This window comes from Saimiri boliviensis, chromosome 2, assembly GCF_048565385.1.
Source record: "Saimiri boliviensis isolate mSaiBol1 chromosome 2, mSaiBol1.pri, whole genome shotgun sequence".
Taxonomy (NCBI): domain Eukaryota; kingdom Metazoa; phylum Chordata; class Mammalia; order Primates; family Cebidae; genus Saimiri; species Saimiri boliviensis.
In genome coordinates, this window is record NC_133450.1 from 174,767,721 (window position 1) to 174,787,757 (window position 20,037).

At 40.2% G+C, this 20,037-nt stretch overlaps 1 pseudogene; it reads left to right on the forward strand.

The window, feature by feature from the left end:
- The first annotated feature begins 7,015 nt into the window (after positions 1-7,015).
- On the forward strand, positions 7,016-19,394 carry LOC101039378 (far upstream element-binding protein 2-like; annotated as a pseudogene).
- Positions 19,395-20,037: the final 643 nt, after the last annotated feature.

Below are 20,037 nucleotides of genomic sequence, written 5' to 3' on the forward strand. Positions count from 1 at the left end.
ATTCTCTGGATGAGTCCTGTGATTTCTTTCAGTGGGTCAGAGCCAGTTATGGGTTATTTCATTTCTGTGACACCAGTTAAATGTTGGATTCAGTTTTTAAAAAATTATTATTAAATCACCTAAGTAGGTAAGATAAGTGAAACAACTGGGGACTTTGGGATTTTGTTTTAAATGTGCAGTATTTGAAGATGCGTTCCAGTTTGCCAAAGCAACTTATACTTAAATATAATTGCTTTTCTTAATTGCTCCAAATAATTTCTCAAGTTTCTGATTTTCCAAGCAATATGGTATTTATCATAAAACCCTTACAAGTCTAGAACAGAAACAATTTTTTTAATTAAAGAGTTTTTTTCTATTGCTTTTCTTCTAAAGATAATAGTTTTCATGACATCTTTGAAAAATTCTGGGAGTAAAATATGATTGACATAAGGCAAAATTATAATTGTTGAGGATGATATGACATTACAAAGGAATGTGTTTATTTCCAGATTCTCTGCTCTGTAGAAGAATTTGGTGTGCAAATGCCTACGTGTAGTGTTAAATTTGTTATTTTTTTGTTTTATTTCTCCCAAAATGAGCATAAATGCTACTGGAAAAGAGAGGTCAGCACTTTTGAATATAATCAAGATTTAATAGAATAGATTATAAATTATATTTTTTAATGCTCTGAAGTTGAACCAAAAGCTGCGTCTAACCTAGAATCAGGTTGAAATATGTTATTAAGTCTTGACTGAAACATTATTAATTTCAGATTTAACCAGATCCTTTTTGTAATTTTTATACTTTTGTAATTATTTAAAAGTCAAATTATTTATGCATGGGAAAACTTGCTTTTCTTCTTTTTTGTTTTTTCAAAAACAATAGAAAAGTTAGAAAAGAAAGTTAAAGAATTTCGTGCATATCTTCTATTATACACTTTTGGTGATAAAAAACATAATGTTATGATACAGGTCATAAACAATTTGTATTTCCCTGAGATAGTAGAAATAGATAGGTACATTACTAGAGTGAAGTATTATGTTCTGAATTACTCCTTTTTAAACACAACTTTAGCACGAACTTTAATACCAAATTGTACTTCAAAATTTTAATAACAACAATATCGTGGTTACATACATTTTTTAAAAATATACATTTGTATATGCATCCATTTTAAATACATGTCACTGTTTTTCTTATTCAAATGATTTTTATTCTAATTATCTGCCTTGGATTTTTTTAGCTTTTATAAGAATGTGGGAAAGAACCACTTTATTTTACCTGGTAAATACAAGTTACATTCTACAGTGGTATGGGGAGTTGATGATTTCTTTCTAACTATTGCAGCTGTTCCTAACAGAATTTGAACTTTTCTTGTAGATATGAGTCTGATAGCTAGAAAAACCATAGAGCCGTCAGGCTTATCTGGTTCCTGAATATTTGAAAGACTGTCCCAAGAATACTGGCAGCACCCAGATAATAGTGTGCACCTTTCGACAGTCACTGTATTCATTCCCGGGAAACCAGTATCAGGCTCAGAATTCTCTAAGGAGCATTTGGCAGCCAGGGAAGTGATTCCAGCCCTGAAACCAATGTTCTCCAAACTTCATTTACTCCTTAAAAGAATATGAAAATATCTATAACCTCTTGCAAAAGTTTAAAGTGACATCTAAAATTTGTTCAAAGTGTAAACATTATGTAACTTCCAACTTTTCTTAAATATTAATCTTTTATGTTGTTTTAAAATTGATTAAAATTGTCATGTTATTTTCAAATGCATCTTATGAAATTTAGATAAGTGATTTAATTTTCTGTCATCAGAAATCTAAGAATATAGTAATTCATAAATGAACTATTTATTAATAGGTGAAAATTTTACATCTTCCCTCTATGCTTTAAGCCTATTGTAAAATTTTCCTTTCTCACCCAGTTTTACCCAAATTTTGTATAATTTAATTCACAAAATATAATTTTATTCTATTTTTAAATCTTCTACTAATGACACTGCTATACTTCTTTGCAGTAAAAATACAGAAAAAATAATTTTTAAATTTCCCAACAGGTTTTAAATGTTAAAAAATATTTCTTCTGTAATATTACAATTATTATTAGTAAGCATGTATTAATAATGTATCAAAATACATTATATTATTGAACTGTTTAATATAAATTATTAAAATATCAAAATATTGACAAGTATATATTAAATTTAAAGAAATAAAAATATCTTTTAATAGGTTTAGGTTTTTCCCTCATAGATCTGTATCTGAATGTTACTTATTGCTAGAATAAGTTAGAGTTTGATAGTGCTTCTATTCTTGTCATTTTAGTTGAGGTAAATGCTAAAACAAACAAATAAAACCCTATTTATAAACGAGAATAAAGAGACTTTTAAAATTATAGTTATGACATTTAATTGTTGGACCTTTATACAACTTTTATGCCAAAAATTACATATTGATCTGCCATGCAAAAGTATTTTTAAAGATCTATTAGAGAAAAATTTGTTTGGTCCCTTCTGCATTTCAGCAAAAAGCAAAGAATTAGAGGCCCCTTAGGATTTGTTATCCAGACATGAAACTCTTTCCCTCTTCCACACCTTCACCAGCTGAAGCATTTTCCCCTCCAAGACAAGGCTGCATAATAAGATTCCAGGTGGAGGGAAAGCATGGCTTCTTTGTAACTACAGACCCTTTTTTAGGAAAGAATTCACAGGATATGTGTGGCTCTGAAACCATCCTTAACGCTACCCATGCTCTTAGAAAGTCTTTGTGAAGCTCCACATGTGTACTTTTGTTGGGGACCACTGTCTTGCTTCTGTGGGCCCCTGGTGACCTAAGAAGTATTAAAGAAAAAATAAATAGAAAGATGGGCTGTTTTCATTGCATGCCTACTGATGCTTTTTCTCTAACATTTTAGTTTGTGATTATTTCTTAAAACCCTGACAAACAGATAAGAAACACGAGTCAGTGTACTGTACCAAGAAAGGCCTGGATTTAAGAGTCCAAAAACATAGTTTGAACTATTAGCTATATTCCTAACTGGCCTCTGGAAAACACTGCCACGTTTCTCTGGGCCTCAGTTTTCTCATTTGAAGGCTGGGACAGTGTTTCCAAAAGCTGAATGAGACGACTTTAGGTGGTACACTTCCAAACTTAATACATATTTCTCTTATTGTTTATCAGGAAAGAATAGTCAGTCTACTAAATCCATGATCATTGAATATAGTTTTTTAGAAGTTATCTAAAAGATATTTTAGGTTTTTAAAAAAACAAAGAATCTACTTAGAAAAATATTAAATAATTAGATATGTTAAAATCCATGTGTAGAAATTAACGAAGTTGGTAAAATACTAGAATGACAATTCCCATGGTTCCATCAAGGTCTGGCATAATATAATTTTATAAAAAACATTTGGAAGGGAAAAAAAGGAAGGGAGAAAACAAGGAAGGAAGAGGGAGAGGAAGGCAGAAAGGAGAGAAAGGACTTTAAGAAGGACGTATATTTCTAGGTAGACTTGTAAAACCCCATAGTCATGGATGACAAATAGCATCCCACGCAAGAAAGTTCAAAAGGCAAGTACAGGTGAATTATTCAGTTAAGCATTAATGAATAGATGTTTTAAAGGCAGAATACCAATTATGCGAATCAGGCTTTCTTGACTCTCTGAGCTTGAGCTAAAAATCTTTACCATGTCTATATATCCAAGCCACGTGGACATTTTAGTAATTACCCAGGCAAGGCAGGCAAATAAAACTTAACCACAAGGCTCAGAGGACTGAGTTACATGCCTACGTCGGCTGTCTTTACCGATAGAATTATCCAGGTAATCTAATAACCTCCTTATCACATGGTCTGTGTTGCCATAGCCAATTTCCAATGCCAGACTTTTAATCAGGATAGCTTACAGAGAATACATGCTCTGCAAATAGTGGAGGTTTTTCCTGGGTATTAAAGAAATTCAACTTTTAAAAAAGGTTATTCATTACTCAGAGATAAAGAATAGACTGAATTAATGAACATACATATCTAGGATATGTGTAAATGCATCCAGCTATTAATGGTAGGATATTTTTATTGTTATGTTCAATTTTCCTGAATTTTTTGGTAATATATAAAGAGTAGAATCTAACTTTCCTTCCTCTTCCCTCTTGTGTCCTAATCCTTAAGATAAATAAAATGAAATTTGTTCAAATAAAAATATTTAGTGTGTACATGTACAGAGGCACACACACAAGTATACACACAAATGAACACAGGTACACATAAACACCACCAAACAAAATTTATGTTAGAATTGCATCAATTGGAGAATGACTCAATCCAAGAAGCATATGAGAAATATGTCTCAACTATGCCCTAAGCTAATTCCTTTCTTGTCCTCTTGCCTTATAGTCTAACAAAGGAAAATCACTCTATTTGGCCTAGTCTTCAGTGTTTTCCAGGTTCTAAGCGCGTTTTCTCTAAATAACCACAGTAACTCTAGATTTGTGATTTTGCAAAGCATTTTTCCACTGATTTTCTGTATTTAATACATCAGTCTCATGGGATAAGAAAGCCTAAAGAAGAAGTGGTCAATTTCTCTGAGCATTTCCTTTTGCTAGAAAAATTTAGAATACTGAGAAAACAACACTAACAACAGCTCCCATTTATTAAACACTTATTACCAGATAGGAGTGTTTTTTTTTTTGTTTGTTTTTGTTTTTTTTTTTTTTTTTTTTTTTTTGAGACGGAGTTTCGCTCTTGTTACCCAGGCTGGAGTGCAATGGCGCGATGTCGGCTCACCGCAACCTCCGCCTCCTGGGTTCAGGCAATTCTCCTGCCTCAGCCTCCCGAGTAGCTGGGATTACAGGCACGCACCACCATGCCCAGCTAATTTTTTGTATTTTTAGTAGAGACGGGGTTTCACCATGTTGACCAGGATGGTCTCGATCTCTCGACCTCGTGATCCACCCGCCTTGGCCTCCCAAAGTGCTGGGATTACAGGCGTGAGCCACCGCGCCCGGCCCTATAGGAGTTTTTAAGTACAAAAATATTTATTATTCCTCACAAGATTGAAAAGAGATATTATTTTATTTTCTAGATCAGTAAGGAATGCTCTGAGGTTAACATTCTCAAGGTTATACACATAGTAGTGGCAGAATTGGCATTTGATCCTAAATTGATCTTTTTCTGAAACTAGAAGGACTTTCTTCTGTTTCACCCAACTCCCTTACTAATGGTTCTTACTTAATGTTTGTTGAGTGAAACCTAATACTCAGACATGCTGCTTTCAAATGAGCACAATAGCAGATGTCAGTTCAAATCCCATAGATAGCAAGAATTAAGTAGAAAGGGTTGGAAAATTTCCCAACTGACTATGAGTAATAGTGAGGCCATCTGGGTAGTATATAAACCCATTCACACCAATTCTTCTCCAAGTGCCCCAGAAGCATTATTACTTAACAGAGCAGGCCAAAAAAGGTTAACTGGCTGCCTTAAAGAAAGGTGAGGAAAGAGGAGGTTTGCTCTAACATGATCAGGTCATTCCACTGCCACTACCATCCTGGAAGGGTCTCGTTTCAACAGGTGTCAGTCTTGGGACTACTCCAAAGAAGAAAAAGAAAAGACAGGCAATGCGTACTTTTAAAAAATCTTTCCTTATTTATTCCTAAGTTGAAAGGAGAGAGCGTTATCAGAATGTGAGTGTAGTATATTAAGAAATGAAATAAAACGGTTGACTTAGTGTAGTGTTTTCACTGTTCTGGTAAGAGTAAAACACATGGGTATATGTAAACTAAATGCTCTTGTATTTGCATTTTAAATGGTATTGATCAATATAAAGATATATGAGGAAATGATAAAATTCATGCCAATAATTTAAATTAAAATCTTCTTTATTTAGAATATTAAATAGCAAATTAAAACACCATAAGAAGCTGAAGAGGGTCTGTCAAAGGAAGACCACTAATCTACCACCAGCAGTAGATTTCAGTTCCCCTAATTATCCAAGCATGAGGGAATGCTGGCAATGTGAACATTCAGTGGCAAAATATCTGAGGATTATGCTACCTAAACACATGCAGGTTGTCATACTTCTCATTGCTATACTTTTTTTTTTTTTTTTTGGTAAGTTCCAGGATACATGTGCATACATTCTAAATGCTGATCTGTTAAACCTGTGGACAAATTGTCAAAGACTTCGCCAAAAGATAACAGCAGAAAGCCCACATTCAAACGCTGGGAAAAAAAGGAATAGGCTCTTGACAATGAGGGAATTAGATAATGCTTATAAATCACACTTGGGAGACACTTTCTTCATGTTCCCTGGATCTGTAACATTCCTTGAAGCGGAGTATGGCATGCTTTGTTCTTTTCTTTTTTAAGTTAGGTAACAAGTTTAGAGTATATCTAAAATTTATTGAATACTAATTGTGTCCCAGGATCTATGTTTAGGACATTTATTTGCACTGTCTTATTTAATCCTTACAACAACCTTATGAGGAAAACTCCATTATTATTCTATGTATTATGTGAGGAAATTGAAGATTAAAGAAGTCAAGCATCAGTAGTCATGTGGCTGGTAAGTGAGCCTCTGAGATTCCAGAACAGGTCGATCTGGCTTCAAACTCCTTTAGCACACACTGCATTATGTGATAAGAACATAAGGGAGTTGCCCAGGGCATCTAATCTCACACCTAACACTGTTAATTCCAAAGTCCTTTATTTTTCCATAACCACATTCTCCTCTATGTTGAATCTAGTAGTGGATTGTGTTAAAGGAAGTGCAGATTTTTCCTAAGAATGTCTACAGTGAAATTATTTACCCCAAGATGGTTTTCATCCAGACAGACAGAAGTATACCCATCAGGAATAAATATTTTCTGAGTACTTACCATCTGCCCCACACTACGATTAACACCATTGTGTTCACTGAAATGAACTTGATGGCTTCTGGAATTCCAGGCAGCAACATGTTTCTCTAAATCCAATTAAAATAGGAACTCATAACCTTTTCAGCTTATGTGTTTACTGTTAACAGAAAGGGTGAAATAAAATGATTTCATTTCCTTTTGCACTGTTTGAGGAGCAGAGGCAGAAAGCCCAGCTTCTTGACTTTGAGTCATACACTTTGAATGGTAGGTTGGACAAACTGGTGGTCACCTTCAGGTCCCAACCTGCAGAGCAACCCACCTTGGAAAGCCTCATCATTCAGGGAGGTAAGCATGCCAGGCTCCACAAACCTAGACTTGCTGGTGAAAGGTCTCTCCAGCCAAGAACAGCACAGCCAGGAAAGGGTAGTGGGAGGTAGAAAGCAAGCTCAGAGCTGGCAAGTGAGCACAGTGAGTCACCTCTTTGATGTGGAGTGGTTATTCCAAACACAGCAAAGGTGAGCAAGCATTTCCTTCCCCTGACTACCCTAACTACAGTGGCAACAGCCCCTTAGTGTAGGAAACTGAGTCACAGGCTAGGAAGGTTTCAGAGATGCAGGAGGAAAATTGCTAGACTATACTGTAATATTAATTTTGCTAAGAGAAATTTAGTGTCAGCCTGGTAAAATATCATTCTGCCTTATGTGCATAAACTAATTTTCTCTTTGTTTCCACAATCTTTCCTCACTGCTCCCTATTCTTAGTAGGGATGCCAATTGAGAGATGTACACGTAGAGCAAGACCTTTCAGCAGAATTAACTCTTTAAAGGAATTGATGAATGTGAGTAAAAAGAAGACTGGGATTGTCTTATTAAGCGAATTGAAATGCCATTTTAAAAAAAGATTGTTAAAACCCACCGGTGGTTCTGGGAATACCTGGTTCTTTCATAAGAACTGTTTGGGATACTGGGTTATGCTAGAATCTACCTGCCTCAGCCTAAAGGGATTTGCAGAAAACGGAGGAAAAGCACTGGTGTTCCCACTGCTTTCAACTTGGGGCAGAATTGTCTGTTGGTGTCTCAGCATGGGCCCTTCTTTATGCTCCCTGGAAGCAAGGCCCAGAAACATAGGGGTATGTTTTCTAGACTCCTTATAAGTGGTGCTCTGGTTTAGGGTCTTCTAACGAGAGACACTTGCAGGAGAAGGTGGAAGAGAGGCACCGTTATTGCTCTGGAGTCAGTGAGCAGGTACACAGTCCTTGGCAGATAGCAGATCTGAGGTTTTGCCGGTGACTTCTAGGAGTCTGCCTACAAATCACCGACTTAGGTGTTTCAGGAAATTAAGACCAGTGATGAAGGCTCCCTGCAACTCCTGCCCTACCTGATTTCCTGAATATTAATGGCCGTTTCCCTGATTTTCTTGTCTTACAATGTTTTGTAACCCCTAAATTAAATTGTCTCCTGATTGAATAGCTAAAGTGGTTTCTGTTTTTCACTAAACCCTACCTGTCACCTACTTCAAAAGGGCAAAGAATGTATCCAACTAATTTACCTTTCATAAATTATTAAGCATCTTTTTTTAATTTAAGAATTCATCTTTTTCAAACTTTTATATCTTCGTTGTGTACCAATTCTTGTGGCATTGACTTACAAAATTTACTATGGAGTCATGAAATATATTTCATGCTTCTCATGACATCTGTTGTACAATATTAACATATTAACAATATTAACATAATATCTATCCTATGCCCTTGAAGAGTTCTATATGTTTAGTCTCTTCTTATGTCAGAAAATACAAACACACTCATGCACAACCTGAGTTTTATTTTTTTAATTTAGTTGGCTTTGTCTAAATCTTTTCAGAGCAAAGAGTAGAATGAGAGACAGAAATCACCTGAATTCTTAACAATTGCATCCAAGATTTTGAATCATATAGGCCAGAATAAAGAGTCAAGGTGAGACTTTCATAGAAAATATAATCTTTGTGAATTAGTGTTCTTCCTTTGCGAAGATCAGGCTTAATCTTTGCTCCCTCTTACCTCTCTTATATTTATTTTCATTTCCCAACCAGCAGAGGAATTATGCTTAATTTTAGACACTACTTACCTGAAGCTCAACATTGTGGGTAAGGGGACTTGTTCTGAGCAGTTTAAATTCTAAGGCCTCATCATTACTGAATGAAAATGGAGTGAATAAAGTATCATGAGATTAATCAGTTTGACTTGGTTGTACATGCTTTAGTTTGCTTACCTAGTATGTTATAACTAAAAAAAAATGCTCTACAATTTCATAAATGATGTCATTTGATTATGTGACTTCTCTAGAAAGTAATAGTTTAGATGTTCACTGCCCAAACTATATCATCTCTCTTTCCTTTGAGTGTGCTATGAGATTTTCAATGTAAATAAGATGTCAAAAACTGGAATCCCAGACCATAGAACAAAGATGGCTTGCAGATTTATCTATGTATTCATTCATTCATTTAAAAAACCACTAATGAAGTTTCTACCATATACCAGCCTCTGTTCTAGGCACAGGGGACATAGCCATGAGCAAAATAAACTAAAATCTGTCTTTGAGTAGTTTACACTCTGTTGTTGGAAGAGATAGAAAACAAATCAAATAAATAAAATACATAATTTTAGATGAAGATAAGTGTTTTTTGAGCAAATCAAGCAGGAAAGAAGTATGGGGAGAAGATACGATTTCAAATACGGTGGTCAAGGAAGGTCTTACTGAGGTGAAGACATTTAAGAAAAGACATGAAGGACGTAAAGGAATGAGCTATGTAGCTTTGTAGTGAAAGGGTGCTCCTGGTGAGAAAAGTGCTGGTGCAATGGCCTTGAGACAGGAGAGTGCACTGCACAGCTCAGGAACAGCTGGGCCAATGTGGTGGTGGCAGAGCAAGTGAGAGACTGGCAGGAGGGCTGTAGGAAGGAGGTTAGAGAAGTAGTAAGCACCTGTTTGTAGCCATTATGAAGACTTGAGAGATGTGTTCTGCTAATCCAAACACAGTCTAAAAATCATGTATTCTATAACATTTTATTTCTGATACTCTTAAGATTCGGCAATACTACATAATACATTACCACACTGTGACAGCAAAGCTGAGCAGTAGTTGCCCCTTGATATGATTTCAAGGCTTTCTTTCTTTCTTTTTTTTTCTTTTTGAGACAGAATCTCACTCTGTCACTCATGCTGGAGTGCCATGACACAATCTCAGCTCACTGCAACCTCCACCTCCCAGACTCAAACCATCTTCCCTTCTCAGCATCCTGAGTACCTGGTACAGGTGCATGCCAATATATCTGGCTAATTTTTGTATTTTTAGTAGAGACAGGGTTTTGCCATGTTGCCTGGGTTGGTAACTCCTGGGCTTAAGCAATCTGCATGCCTCAGCCTCTCAAAGTGCTGGGATTACAGGCATAAGCCACCACACACGGCACCCAGTGTTTCCTATTTCTGATATGCTCACACTTGGGCTGCTTTATTAGGACCTAAATTGATTTTTATCTTGTGTCTTTATAAATGAGAGGTCAATGGACAGCTGCTTTAGTCACTTCATAGCCAAAGTGTTGACAGAATGATTCTAGGTTTGGGGGGATACAGTCCTGAAAGCAGCTCCTTTTGGCTTCCTTTGGAGTCCACATTGTTCTATGAATAACCACAAGCCACATGTATTATTAGGTGACAAGATTTGCTGTCTCATCACAGCACTACACATTCAAGTGTCTGTCACCCGTGCACTCAGGAAGACATGTGGCTATGGGCCAGCACATTGTAAACTCAGTTGTTCTAGTTTCACTTTGGACATTCAGAGCTGCCTTCTGAAATGAGGCAAGGTTTTTTTTAGTTTGTTTTTGTATTCAGAGTTCAGCTTTATTTAACAGATAACATTGAGGAATAGAGGTTAGTCGTGTATCCATGTGTATGTGTGTGGTTGACACAAGCAGGGAGAGAGAGTAAGAGAAAGGGTGTTGTCCATGATCAAATAAAAATAAAATATTCTGACTCCTTCACATTTGTGGCATGCTTTATCCTCTGCTAACTATCAATATCCAGGATTTGATCTGGACTGGTTGGAAAATCCACAAGTCCTAAAAATGATCAAATGTCCTCTCTATGGATGATTTTCATTTTTAAATATATTACAAAATATCTTTATCCACACCTGATGACTCAGAAGCTATTATATTTTTATCTTCCTAATTCTGGTAGCCAAAAGTTAGGGTTGAGTCATTCAAATGTTTCCTAAATGAGTTACAGGACGTACACTTAGTCATAATAAATGTCATTGTATACAGCAGACTTGTTCTGGGGCAGTACCAACTTGTGCCCGGGACATTTATGTATTTAGAGGGTTTTTTTTTATTAAATGAACATGAGTATGAATTACTTTTATAGCTAACCTGAGCCATAATAAGTCTGCTTTATAATATTTAAATCATAGTTTAGAAAATTCAAGTTGGAAACTTCCAAGTAAATTTAACTCAAAAACGTTTAAAGTGACAAAGAGACATGGCTATTTAATAATTTCTTTAAAATATTCAGGCAGATAACTGATTCACCTTCAAATGATTGGCTTTGGTACTTCTCCCCTTGAGTAAGAAAAATGCTTAAAAGAACAGGAACTGCATTTTAAAACAATTTTAAAGGAGGTTCCTGGTTTTTTTTTTAAGAATTATGTTTTCTCTGGCTCAGCAAGAGCTCTGCCACCAAGCCTACAGAAAGAGACTCCACAGCATAAAACACTAAAATAACAGGATCTCATTGGGTATGAGAAGAAGTAAAGGTAATTGCAGCCAAGGCTACAGTAAAAGCAGAAAATGGAACATTTAGAAAAGAAATACACTGTAAATTGTCAATTTGAAAAATGCAAGACATATTTGTTACAATTCAGTGTCCACTCTCGACTATCTAGGTTGGATTTCATGTGAGACAGACCCAGAGTCAGAGATTTGTGTGCTTGAAGTTTATTGTAGTACTTTTGGGAGTAAGATCCAGGAGAGAGTGAAGAAAGAACTGGCAGAGAAAGAAGCTGAGCTGCAATTCAGTATCGGTGAAGGCCACAGTCAGTCCTGTGGGCAGCTCTGTAGCTGGGATGATCTTTTAGAGATGTCCTAAATTGAGGCAAGAGGCTCTCTTCGGCCAAAGACATTTCTGAGGCAGCGACTCATTTGTAAACCTTCAATAGCCAATGTGGTAGCTGGGGCAATGAATGTCTATCATGAATAGAAAATTTGGGGAGGGCATTTTAGCATCCACTACAGTTAACATAGTTTCATCCTTCAAAGATAAGAGAAGCTATGGCAGTCAAAATGGTGAATGACGCTTAGATCTCACTGGATTAATACCACATAGTTAGTATCACAGCAAGTGTGGTATGTTGTGTCATTTGGAGACAGAAAACTTGAAATCAAATTATAGCTTGACCATTTACTGGCTGTAGACAAGGCAAGCTACATAATTTGTAGGGCCCATTGTAAAATAAAAATGTGGAGACCCTTATTAAAAAGGTGGGGGAAAAGTGCCATTAAAAGTACTAAAATAAAAGCTTTTTTCTTTCTTTGACAGACCCTTTTCAGCTTGTTACAATGTTTTATTTGCTATTTCACGTTCTAAACAAAAAAATTTAAATTATTGGCATTAATTTTATTACTTCATCATATATCTTTATATTGAGCAATACCAGTTTAAAATGCAAATATAAGAGCATTTAGTTTGAACATACCCATGTATTTCATTCTTACCAGAACAGTGAAAACACTGCACGAATTCATCTGTTTTATTTCATTTCTCAATATACTGTACTCACATTCTGCCAACACTCTCTCCTTTCAACTTACAAATAACTAAGGAAAGACTTTATAAAAAGTGTGCATTGTCCTATTTTTCCCTTTCCTTCTGTGTTATAATTTTCAGCATAAAGGATTGGCTAGTACAGAGAAGTAACATGAGTATGAAAAATTTCTTGGTTGTGTTTCCTAGAACACCATTGCCTTCTTTTTGCATTTAGAGAAAATTCTGGTTTGAATAGTAAGCTTGCTCGGTCATAGATATGACACATTTACTTTGTACTGACTTTCGAGTTTTACTGACCTTACATATTCCACAACAGAATTCTGTGCTCCTGGGATGGCAAAGAGTACACACTGTGTGTAGCCCATCTGCTTACACATGTGCTCCCTTGTCCTATCTAACTTCACTTAGAAAAAACAAATTCTATGCAACTGCACAGGTCATATAACTGATGCTGACTATGAAGTTGCCTATAGCAGTGGGACTTTGTAAATCATCCAATCCCTCTGAGTCTTAGTTTCCCAATCTGTAAAATTGGTGTAATTATACTTAGCATGCAAATGTAAATAATTACCTGAGAACTAAAGAGACAATATATGTAAAATTGCTAATCAAGGAGATAGGAAAACTAGTGCTTACTGAGCTTGAGTCCTACTACAGCTGTTCCGAAATACTTGCCTCAAGATCATCCCAGACACCCTTTATCCCTTGAGTCTTTGTATATTTATTAGTCTTAGGAAATAATTTCTGCCTCTCTCAGCTCTTTCACCTGGTGATACTAACTCATCGTCAAATTCCAGCTTTGATGTCCCTTAATTTAACAAAAGTTTATTAAGTACCTAATACGTGCCAGGTGTTATGCAAGGGGGTAGAATGGGGTTAAAGTTAGCATTCTTGATTCCCATTCTCAAGACTAGTTAATTTCCCCTCTCCAGTGAACTTACCTGTCATAGAATGTATCATATGTTATATTGCCCATTTGTATGTCTGCATCCCGTCTGTACTGTCTCCTTGATTTACCCATCATAGCTGTAGTACATACACTATGCCTGGTATACAGTAGATACTCACTAAATATTTGTTGATTGGTTGAATGAATACTAGCCATTATTGGAATGCAAGGTAAAGAGGTTGATCAGCAGTTGAAAAGATGATCTGGGTGAGAAGAGAGGAATGAACTGAATAAATAAATTTGGTAATCCTTAGTGTATAGGCTACAGAAGAAGTGATGGAAATAGAGGAGACTTCCAGGGAGGTTATGTAGACTGAGGAAGAAACCAGCGATGGAGCCTAAACAACATATACATATCAGAGGAATCACAGGAGGAAGGACTAGGGAAGAAGACTAAAACAGTGCTCACAGTGAGGTAGAGGAAGAATCAGAAAGCGTGATTTCTGAGAACTTAGATGAACTCTTCGGTTTTGTTGATTAAAAGACATCATAGATACAATAAAAGTAATTTTAGTGCTCCAAATACAGTTGATTAAAGAGTGAATACGATTTAAGGAGGATGCCAAATTAGGTTAATTGCACCATGTACATGAAGATAGAAATAGAGATTTGGGGGCCTTGATAACAGAATTTGTTTAGAATCTTTTCCTGTGGTTTCAATGGAAGAAAGTGCAAAAAGCAAAGAAAAGTGGAAAAAGAAAAGATCCCTAGAAATGTCCGAATTTGAAGGCAATTGAAGGAACAGTCCATAAGTAGCAAGAGTAATTAAGAAATGATAACTGGATCTAAGCAGACTGAAGTTCAACAAATGTAACCAATGTGCCATCTTTAAAGTAAGCAATAAGTTATGAAAAAGAGGCAGGAATGATGGGGTGTTCACAGAACAGCTTGTTGGGGAAGGAGAGCAGGAGGTTGCTAAAAGGTTCTTCAGATACATAGCCAAGGTATCCTGCTGAGACTGAGGGTCCCAAAAGTTTGGTCATTCTTGAAGGAAATAGGAAAGGCTTTTAGCGGTTAAGCAGGAGAATTGACCAGAGATATGTCACGGAATTGACCTGAGACATTAAGTGCCACAGGATAGTGGAAGGCCATAACATTGTACAATAACACATCACTACCTGTTGATTTCATCCAGCAGTACTCAGCAGGCTGTGAGTAGGAACAGAAAAGAATGGGGCATTAGATCGATCCAAGTCTGGATGTTTGCACGGTGTGTCAGGACAAGATGATGAGATTTGATCGTTCTGATAAAAGAGACTTGAAAATGATCAATCATATAGTTCAGTGTGAGTAAGAAAGAAGATAAGACCAGAATTGACTTGATAAATAGTAATAACAAGATCTACAACACACAAATTAATATGTATTGCACTTTTATTTAAGCCAGGCAAAGTACTACAATCTTTTTGTATGTTACCTAATTGAATGCTCTCAACCATCCTGTGAGATGGGAACTATCAGTAATATATATCACTTTGAAAATGAAGATGCTGAGGGTTAAGATCAATAAGTAACTTAGCAGCTTTTTCAGCTATTAGGTAGTAGACCTTGGACTTGACTTCAGGTATTTCAGCTCCAAGGTTGTTTCATTAAAAATATATAAATATTAATGACAGCAAAGCAGGGATGAAGATGAAAGCAGAAGCTCCCTAGATGAATTGGACTTTATGTTGAATGAACTGAATATTAGATTTCAAGATATTTCAGAGGTAGGTAGTCCATCCAGAAGATGAAAAGACCCAAAAGGGTTGGTGTGTGAAGGGACTTGTAGGGAAAGATATTGGCATTGAGCCACATCCAATCACTTTCAATAAAATAACATGTCTAAATTGTATCCAGGTCACAATGCTACACTCACATTCTCCCGTTTCCCCAAAGAAATCTTCCTTAATTCTCTTTTCTGGAAAGAATTTATTCTTCCTCTGAACTCACATAATTCCATCTTTGCCTGAATCATACAATAATATTTTGTTTATTTGTGTGTGTGTGTATATATATATATATATAGATAGATAGATAGATAGATAGATAGGTAGATAGATAGATAGATATCTTATTTTCCCTGAGCCACACACCCATTAGTCTGTTTCATCCTTAAATTTTCTAAAGCCCCAATATAGTATCTTGCATGCGTAAGATGTTGAATGTAAAAGATGTTGAAAAGACTAACAAATCAAAACTTCAAATATTTTTTAACTTTCAGATGATAATTGGGTTTGATGTTTCTCTTCTGTCAAAATGCAGTATTTTTAGTGTTTTCATGTTTCTTGAATATTTGAGACCCTTTTGAACAGAATATAAAGTTATACTGATTTTTAAATAATACTATTGCATTTCTCAACTGAATTTTGAAACTAATTATATGTTAAAGAGATTTCCTAACTGCAAGGTAGTAGCTTTGCAAATATATTTTTCAGGTAAACCTATAAAACAAAAACAGTTTTTTTCTATTGGAATATACCTACCGGTAATCACAGCTGTATGATTACTTCATGTTGACTGATTGTCCCAAGCAATGGAAGATTGTACTGACATGGGAAATTATTAAAGCAACGAAACAAATATGCTATAAACTCCTATTTTAATTGGTGATTGATTTACTGAGAAAAAAATGAAAGTGAGATTTTGACATTTTTCCGTTTATTCCACATTAAAAAGAAGAGTAAAAAACCAGGCTTCCCACTTTCACAAAAATTAATTTTCTTCTAAGGAGGAAACCTATTTTATCTGTGCTGTTACTGATGAATTTATACTTAACTATTAAATCATTGTTGTCTTATAATTCTGTGCATGTTTCTATTGAATTTAAGAAAGGCCATTTGAGTTCAGTGAAACACCTGCAGACGTAGGTGAGTGTGAAATGCTGGCTGCATCTGAGCAGGTTTAAAATAATGTTTATTACTCAATTAAAATCCCAAGTCATCTACTACTTATAAATTAGAATGAGTTGCTGAATTAAACCTAGGTTATGACGCAAAATCAAACTCCTTTATTTAGTGAGTAGAAATGTGAATTTTCCAACGCGGTATAGAAATCAAATACAGTTAAAGCTGTAGGCGGGGTCCTGGGCCTCCCTCAGCGCCTCGGGAGGGCTCCCTGTGGGTGACGCCCCCTGCATGGGGTAGGGACGCACTGGAGGTCACCAGGAGCGACCTCTGGCTGTGCAGGCACCACGGAGCTCGGGGTTTCACTTTTGGGACCCCCCCGTGCCCTGCCCGCTGGCCTTAGGACAGATCTGGAGGCAGCGGTCCACCTTTCCGGGAGGAGGGGCTTCACTTTCCTCTCCATATCAGGGCAAAGGGCAGTGTTTGCCTCCAACCCAATCCCTTGGACCCATCTAACCTCCCCCAGGACTTCAACGGCAGAAGACTACGGGTCTGTCATTGTACACGTGGTCGACCTGATCACTGCATAGGAGGCGAACAAATTAACAAAATCCAAAGGGATTCAGACTGTAAAATACAGATTTCTCCAGACACTGGTGGCCTACCCGAGCGCAGTGTGTCCTTGACAGGAGCCCCAGAATCTTTCCAGAAAGCGAAGATGATGCTGGACGACATTGTGTCTCGGGGTCGTGGGCGCCCCCCAGGACAGTTCCACGACAACGCCAACGGGGACCAGAACCGCACTAGTGCAGGAGATCATGATCACTACAGGCGACGCCGGCCTGGCCATCGCCAAGGACGGCGAGACCGTTAAGCAGCTGCAGGAACGCGCTGGAGTGAAGATGATCTTAATTCATCATGGTTCTCAGAATTCAAATGTGGACAAGCTTCTCCGGATCAATGGGGATCCTTACAAAGTGCAGCAAGCCTGCAGATGGTGATAGACATCCTTCGAGAACCAAGGCGGCTTTGGGGACCAGAATGAGTATGGACCTCGGATTGGCAGGAGCATTGATGTGCGGGTGCCCATGATTCTGTCGGCGTGGTCATTGGCCAGAGCGGAGAGATGATCCAGAAGATCCGGAATGACGCTGGTGGGCGGATACAGTTCCAGCAAAATGACTGGACAGGGCCCGAGAAGATTGTTCATATAATGGGGCCCCCAGACAGGTGCGAGTACGCAGCCCGGATCATCAGTGACCTCCTCCACAGCCTCAGAAGCGGTCCTCCAGGCTCTCCAGGGGGTCCACACATGTCCCCGGGGAGTCCGAGGCCGAGGAAGAGGCCATAGCAACCGGGGGCCCCCTGGCGGGGGATGATCTTCTCCACTCCCACTCACAAGTGAGGCCTGGTCATGGGCCGAGGTGGCAAGAACGTGAAAGCCATAAGCCAGCAGACAGGAGCCTTCTTAGAGATCAACCAGCAGATGCCACCCAACGGGGACCCCAACTTCAAGTTGTTCGTCATCCGGGGTTAGCCCCAGCAGATTGAGGAGCAGCTTATCGAGGAGATCGAGGGTTCTCTCTGCCCTGTTGGACCAGGCCCAGGCGCCCCAGGCCCAGGCGCCCTAGGCCCTGCTGACCCAATGCGGTCCTTCAACCCTGGGCCCTTCAACCAGGGCCACCTGGGTCTCCACGGCACGCCAGGGGGCTCCCTCCTCACCAGCACACACCCCAGGGCTCCCTCCTCACCAATACCTACCCCAGGGACAACCTCCTGCTCCTCACGACCCAAGCAAAGCAGCTGCGGCTGCCGCGGACCCCAACGCCGCGTGGGCCGCCTCTACTCGCACTGCTACCAGCAGTCCCCGGCCCGCCCCTGCCCCAGCCCCGCGCCCACCCGCTCCAGGCGCGCCCCCCCAGCCCCCGCCCACTCGCTCCAGGCGCGCCCCCTCGGTCCCCGCCCACCCGCTCCAGGCGCGCCCCCTCAGCCCCCGCCCACCCGCTCCAGGCGCGCCCCCTCGGTCCCCGCCCACCCGCTCCAGGCGCGTCCCCTCGGTCCCCGCCCACCCGCTCCAGGCGCGCCCCCTCAGCCCCCGCCCACCCGCTCCAGGCGCGCCCCCTCAGCCCCCGCCCACCCGCTCCAGGCGCGCCCCCTCGGTCCCCGCCCACCCGCTCCAGGCGCGTCCCCTCGGTCCCCGCCCACCCGCTCCAGGCGCGCCCCCTCAGCCCCCGCCCACCCGCTCCAGGCGCGCCCCCTCAGCCCCCGCCCACCCGCTCCAGGCGCGCCCCCTCAGCTCCCGCCCACCCGCTCCAGGCGCGTCCCCTCGGTCCCCGCCCACCCGCTCCAGGCGCACCCCCTCAGCCCGGCGCCACCCGCTCCAGGCGCGCCCCCTCGGTCCCTGCCCACCCGCTCCAGGCGCGCCCCTTCTGTCCCCGCCCATCCGCTCCAGGCGCGCCCCCTCAGCCCCGCGCCCACCCGCTCCAGGCGCGCCCCCTCAGCCCCCGCGCACCCGCTCCAGGCGCGCCCCCTCAGCCCCGCGCCCACCCGCTCCAGGCGCGCCCCCTCAGCCCCCGCCCACCCGCTCCAGGCGCGCCCCCTCAGTCCCCGCCCACCCGCTCCAGGTGCGTTCCGTCGGCCCCCGCGCACCCGCTCCAGGTGCGCCCCCTCAGCCCCAGCCCACAGGCTGGTCGGACTACACTAAGGCCTGGTAAGAGTGTTACAAAAGATGGCCAGCAGCCCCAGCAGCCCCAGCAGCCCGCAGCGCCCCCGCAGCAGGACTGCAGGAAGCTCTGGGAGGAGTACTACTAGAAGCCGGGGTGAGTGGTCACCGCAGGGGGCCCAGGAGCTTTCCCAGGCTCCCAGCCGGACTACAGTGTGCCCTGGGCGAGTATTACAGACAGCAGGCGGCTCACTACCCGCAGACCTCAGGTCTGGGAGGCCCCAGCCACCGCCCACGCCGTAGGGACAGCAGCAGGCTCAGTGAATCCAATGAATGTGAACAACTTCATCTGTGAAAAATCTTTTTTCTTTTTTTCCATTTTGTTCTCTTTGGGGGCTTCTGTTTTGTTTGGTGAGAGATGGCTGCTGTGAGGAGTATTGGAGAGCCCCCGCCGCAAGCTGGCGGGCGAGGGTTTGGAGGCGTGCCGGGCCCTCACTCTTTGGCCGGTTTTGTATCTCACATGCTTCCCCGCCCCCCCCAAATTGGGCCATGTTGAGCCAGAAAAGATAGTGAGATCTAAAGATCTGCCAAAAACGAAACCTTGCAAATTAAAAACACAAGAGCAAAACAGATCTTATTAAAATATATATGTGTCTCTATTCTCTACCCCTCAGCATTCCTGAACCTGCCTCTCTGAAACAGAGCAATAAATTTTCTCCCACCCTCAGCTCTCTTCTTGTTTTTAAAATAAACTTTTAAAAGAAAAAAAAATCTAATATAGTTAACATTGATTTTATTTTCTAATCTGACAACTCAAATCTTCATTTCCAAGCATGGCAATTATGTTATTCTGCTGAGGCTGCCAAAAGAAAATACCATAGACTGGATGGCTTAAACAGAAATTTATTTTCTTGCAGTTCTCAAGACGGAGAAGTCCAAAATCGTGGTGCTGGCCCAATCAGTTTCT